Source organism: Lipotes vexillifer, unplaced genomic scaffold, assembly GCF_000442215.2.
Source record: "Lipotes vexillifer unplaced genomic scaffold, Lipotes_vexillifer_v1.1 scaffold618, whole genome shotgun sequence".
NCBI lineage: Eukaryota > Metazoa > Chordata > Mammalia > Artiodactyla > Lipotidae > Lipotes > Lipotes vexillifer.
Window position 1 is genome coordinate 3515288 of NW_006799025.1, and position 10503 is coordinate 3525790.

At 36.2% G+C, this 10503-nt stretch overlaps 1 protein-coding gene across 1 annotated transcript in view; it reads right to left on the reverse strand.

Moving 5' to 3' along the window:
* The window catches only part of AGTR1 (angiotensin II receptor type 1), a 35105-nt gene extending 24794 nt beyond the window's left edge, over positions 1–10311 (reverse strand). The window contains exon 1 of the mRNA XM_007471313.1: positions 10228–10311. The gene's annotated coding sequence lies outside the window, so the exon portion shown is untranslated. The remainder of the gene's footprint in view (positions 1–10227) is intronic.
* Between the last annotated feature and the right edge of the window lie 192 nt (positions 10312–10503).

Here is a 10503-nt window from a genome sequence, read left to right on the forward strand (position 1 = left end):
AAAAAAAAAAAAAAAAAAAAAAGCAAGCACCTGATGCACAATTTCCTCTTCTTGCAGAGGCTTTCAAACTGTTCAACCACTAGAGGTCTGTATTACCTATTTAAAAAAATCATACCCAACTGGTTGAGACTTTCAGCTCTCAATTTCAACACCTATTTCTATGTTTTAAGATTTAAAATCTTTTAAAAACATAACACCAGGGAATAAAAATCACAACACTTTAGGAAATGAAGGAGAAAAGCTAATAGGCACCCTTTCATTCAGAAGGGTACGAAGTCTTCCCTGCTCTGTCTAGGAGACAGCACACCTTCACACTCAGAAACCTGGAAATCAACAAATCCAGGGAACAAATTTATTTTCTGTAAAATAGTTTTTCCCCCAACATATTTTAAGATATCTATGTTTTAACTTTAATTTTTAAAGCATTTATTTTCCTATTGCAACAAAAGAAAAGTTAAAGCAGTGTAATTCTGTTTAGTTCTTAAAACACCAATTTGACTACTTTTATGAAGGTTTTTAAGTAAGAATTTCTTGTTGATCCACGATTAGACTAAAACTTAATGTTCTTTCAGGCTTAATTTATAAGGCTTTGCTGCAACTTTATAAACAAATGCATGAGCCTGGGCTTGCCTGATTAAAGCTGTAATAGTGGCGATGATTGCCAGTGGTAGCGACTGCAAGTTGCGTCTCCCAAATTTTCACTGGGTTCCATGTTTGCCGGGGATTTTTCACTAGCATAGTGCATTTGGGTCTGCCTACTGCCGGCAGCAGCAAACTCTGAGCCTTCCAGAAATCGAAAAAATGAGGTGTCCCATTTACTGCATACCTGATTAATAGTGATGAAACCTTTCCACAGCATTATAGAACAGGCCTCCTAAAATACCACACACTCATATATTCACATACTTAAATGGAATTGTTGAAAATACTAGAGGTAAAAAAACAGTAATTTGCTGAGTATGTATTGCACCAGGGGTTTGGGATTTAGATGCTGGATTTTCATAGATTCTAATTACCCCCGAGTTTGGAGTAAGTGTCTACATTTGTTGCCAGGCAAGGTGTAAAGCTAAGTGGCTCCCTCCTTTTAAAAGGCATTATTGCATAATGTTCCTGGGCTGTAACGCCTCCAGAAGCATAAGCAGGTCTAGTGTGGCTTCTCTCTCAGTCTGTCACTTTATTAAAACACAACAATTTGCAAATGTTATTTAGCAGATCAGCTGAGTTCATTTCAAAGGCTAATATTTAACAGAAGGGAAAATAAGCCATCCCAATCCTTTAAAAAAGTGTTTTCTATGTATTCTCAGGCAAACTGCCTAGTGTTTTATAAAGATCTCAAAGCTAGGATTCAAGGATAATGTTAGTAATGTCTTACACTGCTTGCCTGTATAATCCAAATGATCAGTTCTGCAGCAGAAGGAAATGAATTCACAGTGCAATAATTTGTATTGCAGACCACATTATTTAAAGCAGTTAAGTTTTTCATTTCCTGTTGCATTTCTGCGTATGGCTGGTGGCATATGAATTAATTTTCTCACTGAAATGTGACAGAAAAATATCTGCTTTACCCAATCCTGAACATTACTTTCAGAGCTCCTAACTCTTCTACTATTATTCAAAATGATACTAGCTTATATTTGCATCCAACATCAGTATAAACCTATAAGTAAATATTAGCACAGTGTTCGCTTGTATACATATATGTAAAAAAAATGCTGCTAGTGTAGCAGTTAATTGAAAAAAAGGAAGATCTCAGGCTTTGAAGAATTTGATGGGCTACATCTGGGAGAGAAATGAGAACTAGGGCTTTGGAGTCAGTCCAAAATTCCAGTTCTTGTCCTGGTATTGGTTAGCAAGATGGGCCCCTTAGACTCACTGTCTGTGAAAAAATGAAGCCAATAAGAAAACCTAGCTTGCAGTTTTGTTTTGTTTTGTTTTTGTGAATTAAGTAGGAAAATGGAGATAAAGTGACTAACCCAGTGCCTGACCAACTAAGTGTCCAATTAATAGATGTTAACTATTACATTCTCTTTGTGTCTGCATTTAAAAAAATAGCAATATAATACAATGGCAATAGTCCTAGTTACTTTTTTTTTTCAGGTTTACTGAGGTATACTTTATTTTATTTATTTATTTTTCCACATAAAAACACTTTATAACCATATTAAATAACAAGTTTATTTTTTTAATCCTAGTTACTTTTAAGTGTTGTTGTGAGAAGGTGATAAGATCAAGTGTATGAAACTACCAGGCTCTGGTTGCTTCCCAAACTGGTCTCCCAGAGTTTTCACCCATGAAACTAGTTGGGAGAGTTTTAAGGATGATTCATTCCTGGATTTTTTATTTTTTATTTTTTATTTTTTTTGAGTGAGAAGATTGTACCATTTTAATTACTTTTTTCAGGTTGATGACTTAAATTTGTGACTCTACTAGATTAAGAAGATATAACATTGCCCTGAATAAGAGTCAACTAGAGACAAACTATTTTCAGGGCAGTTAAAAAAATGAAGTTTAAGAATCTGTTCAACCTCAGGGAATTTAAAGAAAAAACATGATGCTTAAAATGCTATTTTCAACCCTTTTATTACCTTATCCTTAGCGATTGACAAAAGTTTGTTTTCCCTAAAATGCTGTCTAGTATCTCCTTTCAGGAGAAAAATCTGGGGGAGAGGGATTTGAAGGAAGCTGTGACTAACTAGCTTTTTATTAGGGACAGAATACTTATTAAATTACAGGCATTATTTTAACTCAACTTGTCTTCCTAATACTACTGGGGTTTAGAATGAAAATTGTGGTATTTTGCAACAAGCACTGAGGAGAACAAAGACCAGCTACTGACATACAACTAAAAGATTTTACTCAGAGGAGATGGAATAGACTTTGGCAGTTTGGCCTTTACGCAGCCATTTCCAAGGACACACTAGAGTTTCAAAAGAGATACATGCTTCCTGAAATCACAGGCCCTGGACTGGACAGAAGTCCATGTCAATTCAAACCAACTTTCCTTTTGCACGAGAAAAGGAAATTTCCTCATTTAAAGTTATGTGTTGTATGTTCTCAGAATGTTCTAGTTCTTTTGCAGGGCTGATTTTATGAGATGTCAATGATAAGAGGGGTCCTGGAAAATACATTCCTGTATAGTTGTATATAAATAGCTTTTTGTACCATTAACTAGCCCTGAGACCTGGAATTGTACCAGAAGAAGTTCTTTTTGGGTTATATTTCAGTTTAGAGAGCCAGTCACATATTACCAGTTAAGGACTGAATCCTTTATCTTTCTGTCAACTCAGCACAACCCCGTTTCCAGAAGCCTCCTTCTATCACCACCACTTTGGAAATCAAATCAGCATTTCTACTTCTAAGTGCATACCTTATAACTCTCCACATGTGCAGGAGAAATGTATGAAAATGTTTTACTGTAGCATTGTGAACCAGCCACTGAGTATTGTTTTTCTAGAATAAAGGAAATTGCATTTTTTCCTCGTTCTGTTCATGATCACTTCTCATTTCTTACTTTGTGGACGTCTCTAACCGAGGCCTGAAAGGCAGCTGGCCTATTTGGGGGAAGTATGACATCACAGATGATTGTCTTTTCCTTGGCCCCATCTGCTGGAAATAGTAACTAAGTCCTTTGCCTAAGCTGGTAGGAGAGGAGCTGTCGAAAATCAAATTAGCAGCAGAGAAACTGTTAGTCTTCATTTTCTTGTTTACAACCTGCAAATACAGGTTGTTAAATATGCCTGTTCTCTAATTCTCATTAGGAAATCTTGAAGAATAGCAGGACAGGAAAAAGGCATGGGATTATGAGAAAACACTACCACTAAAAAATAATACAAAGTCAGAATTGTTCCTTCTCAATCAGACTATCTTACATATTTAGAGGTGGCTGAATTTGAAATTTTCCATTAAATAATTTTATTTCAGTTATATGTGGATGGATGCCACATGTACAATGCCAAATGTATCTTTTTATTTAGAATTTTCTTTTTGTTGGACTTGAAGATAAAATAATTTAAATGGAATATGAAGTCATTTTGCATTTAGTGGTAGCCCCAGGAATTACTAAGTTCATCAGTGCATTTGTGTCAGGAGGCAAAGCTTTCACTAAAAATAATCTAATGGCAATGTCATGCACCACTAACTCTGTTACAGAGAGTTTTATTTTCAGGCCCAGAGACATGGGATTACAGGTCAGTGATAGTCAAAGTGTTTTTGGGGTATACCAAAGGTGCCAAACAAGTCATTTGGTTGTCCAGGAGGAACTGACATCAAATGCAGGTTTTTAGTGATTAGAGTTCTAGACGTAGCCCCTGACCATGATGGCTACTGAACCAGTCATTGGGGATTGAATCATGGACCTGACTTCTTTTTAAAATCTCTTGTGTGAAAATATTTCACTATATTTCAAAGCATTTTCAATATTTAAACCATTTCAGTTTAAAAATTTCATTTGTTCCCCTCTCCTAGCATCCATTCTAAATATGTCTCTAGTCTACCTGTCAGTTTATACCCTTCAGTACTGGCTTTTTGGATACTGGCCTATTTGCTGTGCCTCGAATATGCCAGTATAGTGCTGCCTCAGGGCCTTTGTATTTGCTCTTCTCTCTCCATACAGCCATCTTCCTCCAGATGTCCACGTAGTTCCTTCCTTCTTACTCAGCAGGCTTTCCTAAACTCCCTTTACAAACTGCACCCTTCTCCCTCACTGCTTCCACATTCTATTTCCATTATTCATGCCATCCAACATATATACTTTACTTGTTTTTCTGTCTACATGCACTAGAATGTAAGTTCTATGAGGGTAGGGATTTTTGTCTGCTTTGCTCACACTTTGTCCTTAATGCTGAAAATAGTGACTGGCATTTAGGTGTCCAATAAAAATACTTATTGAGTGAATAACAGCAGCATCTGTTGCAAACTGCAGCCCTAAATAGGAATACCTTGTGTTTAATATAACTTTCATTCAGAAGACTTTTTTACTGTCATGACATTTCTTTGATATTCTTATTTTAGAGTCAGAAGAAAGAAACTTTAGGGTTACCCCACACCTGTTCAATAATAAGCTTCTAGGTCACAATAGTTGCAAACTGAAATGCCATCAGGATTTAGGCAGTTAGATAAATGCGTGAAGCGCCATTAAGGAGTGACAAATAGTTGAGTTCATGTGCTCTTCTACTTAAAGGCATTCAGATTTGAAAAACAAATGTAAACATAGCCCTGTCGGAAGAAAACCTGTCTACCTGTGGTTTCAGAGGCCCACTTTGGCTGTTAGTTTGTGGTCAGTAGGACCATGAAGACATTTTCTAAGTCATGCTGCTTTTTCTACCTCTTTCCAACTATAAACTCAGGCTTGGGTATGTGCCTAATTTCACATCAGGACAGGAATACTCAACTGATCAAATCTAATTACATTTGCTTCCCAACTAAATTGTATATCACCTTCCCCTCTTGTGAGGGAAACGGCCCCTCTTGGGTCCTCGGAATCTGATTATTGCAAACCTAATTGATTTGCAACATTTCATTAATAAAGTTAACTAAAACTAATTATACATATTGAATAAGAGTTTCCTGTGAAATGAATTATTCTATTTAGCTTAAGGGTTCTTTCTTTCTTTTTTTTTTTTTTTTTTTTTTTTTTTTGCGGTACGCGGGCCTCTCACTGTTGTGGCCTCTCCTGTTGCAGAGCACAGGCTCCAGACGCGCAGGCTCAGCGGCCATGGCTCACGGGCCCAGCCGCTCCGCGGCATGTGGGATCTTCCCGGACCGGGGCATGAACCCGTGTCCCCTGCATTGGCAGGCGGACTCTCAACCACTGCGCCACCAGGGAAGCCCCAAGGGTTCTTAATTGTTAGAATAAATTGCTGAGAAGGATTGCAGCATTACTTTCTCTTGAGATATATATATGTCAACCAATATGGATTGATGGATGTTTACACCATAGAAACTGATAAAAAAATTAAATATGAAGGTTAAAGATATCAAAACATACTCCTAAGAAGATAAAAACCACAAAATAGATTACACATAGATCTCTTCATTTTAAGATGTCAAATTAGGTCTGTTACATTTGTCATATAAAGGAAACTGAAGTCAGTTTTTAAATTTATTGACATTTATTATTTTATTCATAGTAAATTTTTCCTTCACTTAATTGGTTCATATTGTATTTCTCACTCTTTAATTCAGATGCTATGTGTCTAATTCATTGATCTAATTAAGTCAACATTCTAGCAGAAATCCAGAGGGAGCCTATACTGTCTACTTCAAATGCCCCAAACCAAGCAGATGCCTCGTGGGCCAATACTTCTCACAGGGCCACTTCCAACATTCCCTATTTGTTCAGTTGTGTATAGATAAATATGTTCTATGTAAAATGAAGATGAGCATTCATTAGTGGTTTAGAGTTGAATAAAATATGGCTGGGCCATTAGTGTTACAGAATAAACTTCTGTATCACATAAGAAGCTATGGTCATCAATGACTCAAATTTGCATCGCTTTCACACTGCCAAAGCAGCTTGGATTTCCTTCTCTGCATTGTTAAGGAAGACACTGAGTTGTTTTATCCTCCTGCTCTGTACACTGACTGCACTGCAGGGACCACGAGGCAGCAAAATGCCCATCGTGTTCTTGCTCTTTGGCCTGGAGCATCACTGAGGAGCCAGGGTTCAGACTCTAGATCAAAAGACAGCCTTACCCACTGCTTGGTTTTATCTACCAGTGGCTTTGTTTGCTTTTTATGGTGGCCCATGCTGTGTGCAGAAGTATTTTGGCTTCGTCTGTATAAGAGGAGACGGAAGGCTGCTCCTGATTGGATTTTGGACTTGGGGTATGACATTGCTCCTGTTGTCTCACGGATGCCCAGGGAGAGTCCAGTATTTTGTTCCAAATCTGGAAAGATGCCAAAGACCTAGTTCCAGATAACTGGTTACCTTCTGCCAGGTCTGCACTGTACTATTACATTTCTGAGATATCTTAGATCTTCCTAGAATTAAAAAAAAAATGACTCCTATATATCCAAATCATCTTCAGAGTCTTAAAAGGAATGACTAGCTAGTTGAAGGGAGAGGATGACAGCACTTTTGGTACTAGTGAAAAGTTCTTCCTGCCAGCAAAACAGAACCTCTAAATTTAGAGGCTAATTCTCTGAGTTCTTTTAATTGTTAAAAGTATTAATAGTAATCCAATTTAAATTAGAATCTCCTACATAGTTGTATGTTGAGCATATCTAGCTATATTATTTAAACCTAGGAACAATGTTACTGTAGATAAACTGTGTGAATAATAGGTTATTTGGAGTTAACCTGTTATTCTATAAAGAAAGCTATTTTTTGGTTTATTGAAAAAAAAAAAAAAAAAACCTCCACAAGTGGCTAACCTTCACTTTGCCTTTTTTTCATTGGTAAGACTCGGATTCATATTTAACAGTTCCAAACTGGGTCCAAACTTCTATTATTTATGCTTTCACTGAAAAATGATACTATTAAATCTGTAAAGGGAATATTGGCTGGATATTTATATGCCTTTTTCACAGCTAGTTATATAGCTATCTCAAATCCTTGATACTTCAATAACTCAAAGATAAATTTGTTTTTAATTTCTTGCCTTGTGTAACGTACAACCATTAGTCCAGGAACCAAATTTAATTGAACTACTAGGTATAAGTGACTGGAAAGTAATTGAGACTGATGTTAAATAACAGGATTGTATTAGTGGAAAAATCATGACTAAGAAGTTTAAGAATACACTGTAAAAGGGGGTGATTATATTAATTAAAATGATAAACAAAATATTGTTATCTGTGATACCTACAATTTCGAAATCAAAATACTACACATTTCCATAAAAAAAGAGAAAAAGAAATAAATGATCTAATAGTTATTTTGCTTGGCTCTCCAATTGCTGAAAAAACATAAATCAACTTTAGTTAAGTCAGTATAATTAAGACACATCTATCATTGTAGGAAAAATAAAATCTTACAGAATATCAACAATAAAGAAAAAATATTGGCCTTAAAAATGATCCTACATCTTTTCTAGTTTTCCTTACTTGGAGATGTCAATGATTCAGGTAAAAAAGCCAACAGCCATATATTAGCTCAACATAATTGTGTGTACCACTTTTCACAATTTTTAAGGAAACGAAAACCTCTAACTTTAGAAGAGTACATAAAATATTTAAATAAATATTTAAGTAAAACATTTAATTCCACATGTTTTAACAGGAAAATAAATAGGAAAAGGAAAAGGAGCTTGTGAGAACTAACTATACACCAGATAACCTACAACTGAGAAAACTGGAATTTAAAAAATATTTTAAAATTTCCAAATAAGTATAAAAGAGCACAAAACTTTCTTGCCAAGTAGCAGTGGAAGTCCACTGCATTATTAATAGTTTGTTTATGATAGTATTGTCTAATAGAACTTTCCACAGTGATAGAAATGTTCTATATCTGTGCTGTTCAATACAGTAGCCACTAACTACATGTGTCTATTGAGAACTTGAAATGTGGCTAGTACAACTGAGGAGCTCGGTTTTTAATTTCATTTGTTATAATTAATTTAAATAGCCACATGGGGCAAATGGTTACCAAAGATTTTAAGCCACTGAACATGTTCTTTATTCTATGTCTGAACCAGGTTTTCCCATTTTTCATAAGTAGATTTCAACCTAAATATTTTTGGTTCAATAAAACAAGCTCTGAAATGCTGTTTACACATTACTGGTTTAAATCAATAAGAGATCAAAGTTCTGTAGTTGTAAGTTGGTGAAAGTTTTAAAGTGACAATACAAAGTTCAGAAGGCCCTTGGAAAACACTTTTTGTATTTCAGTATAGTGACCATGGATTGGGATGGGGCCTTGAAGATTCTTTCACAGGAAACCAAAGGCAAAGTTGCTAGTTAGTGGCAGAATTGGTATGGCATTACTTCTTTAACAAAAAAAAAGTCTTAGATTCTAAGTATGTTTTGCTCATTCATTTGAACCATAAAGGTTTGAAAAAGTTTAAAATCTTACACAATGTTTTTGTTCAGTGTTTTCTTATTTGTATGCAAAATGTCACAGTTACTTGGAAAATTTTGCTACAAATATGGGAATGTTAATCAGAAACCGAGGGGCTTCCAAAATACAGGAGAAGAGAGGATGGTCTAAGAATCATTTCCAGTAGGAGCCCCCTGTATTGCTGTCCCGATTCTTCTGCTCTAAGGCTGATGGGGTGTTACAGACAAAGAGTTCCTTCTGATCTGTACTCTTAGGATGCAAAAGAAAGCTTCCAGTCTTGGTGTCTTCCTAACTGATTCAATAGATTTTAATGTACGTTTTCCAGAGCTGGATTTTTGCTGAAAACATGCACAGCTCAGCTTCCTAGGTTTAACTACACCTCACAAAAAAACCCCTAAAGATTTCCAGTGGCAGAACTCTGTAGAATGTTACTATTTTTGTCTCCAAGATTAAAGCGGTCCTAAATAGTTTCCTAACACCACTGTGGAGTGCCTTCCAGCAAGTGTTTCCTACTTGTCAATCAAAAAGACTAGTTGCCTCTGTAACATATGTAACCCACCACCTATCTTATCTACCTTCTACTTTGATAAAACACAATCACAACATATTCAGAAGGGGACAAGCTACTCTTTTCATTTTCCTTGGAGGAACTAGGGTACCTCTATATCCAATTTCAGAGCCCTTTTTCCTATATCTTATTGGAGTAAGGGAGACTTTTGTAAGAATGAGACTCTGAGACATTCGGGTTTTCTGAAGGTGAGCAGGTAGTTTCAAGGTTTATGGTGTTTAGACATATGCCTGCCTCTAGAAATGAGTGCTGGGGCATCACAGAGCCCCGATTCCCCATTTGGTGGCTGATGAGAGAGCACAATCATTTCCCTCCTGGCCCTACTTAAAGCCCTACGTAGCATGGAACGCACTGCTCAGAGCAATCGCCTATGACCATGAGGAGATCCTCGCCAAGGGTTTGCACATCTCTCACATGGTTTATCATCAATACATGAATATCCTGGTAATTCTGAGACTGTTTATATTGAAAATCATATTAATATATATGTTCTTAAGCTGTATATTGGAAGGGATGGGGTAAGACTGGAACTTCATTCTTTTCTGCTTCCTCTGTTTCTGCCACCTGACAATGGCATATGTGGCTTTTTGTGCTACCTTCACTGTTGACACGTTAGAGAAAACTACTGACAGATACAGCATTATAGGTGTAAGACATTTACCTGGATGCAGACCTTCTGGGATAGCTTCAGTGACTTATTCAGATAAAACCTCAGCCATTTTAGACCAATTTATCATGTATCAAATCTGGAAAGAAAAAAAAGATTAATGAGATTCACTGAATATGGTCAGATTTTAATTTCCTAATTTATAAAATAAGCATTAACACTACATCTTAAGAAAGTTTTTGAAGGTAATGAAGCCATCTGGTTGACATCAAGAACATATTCTTCCTTATATAGACTTGGACTCTGCTGAGTGGCTGACCTGGTCCCATT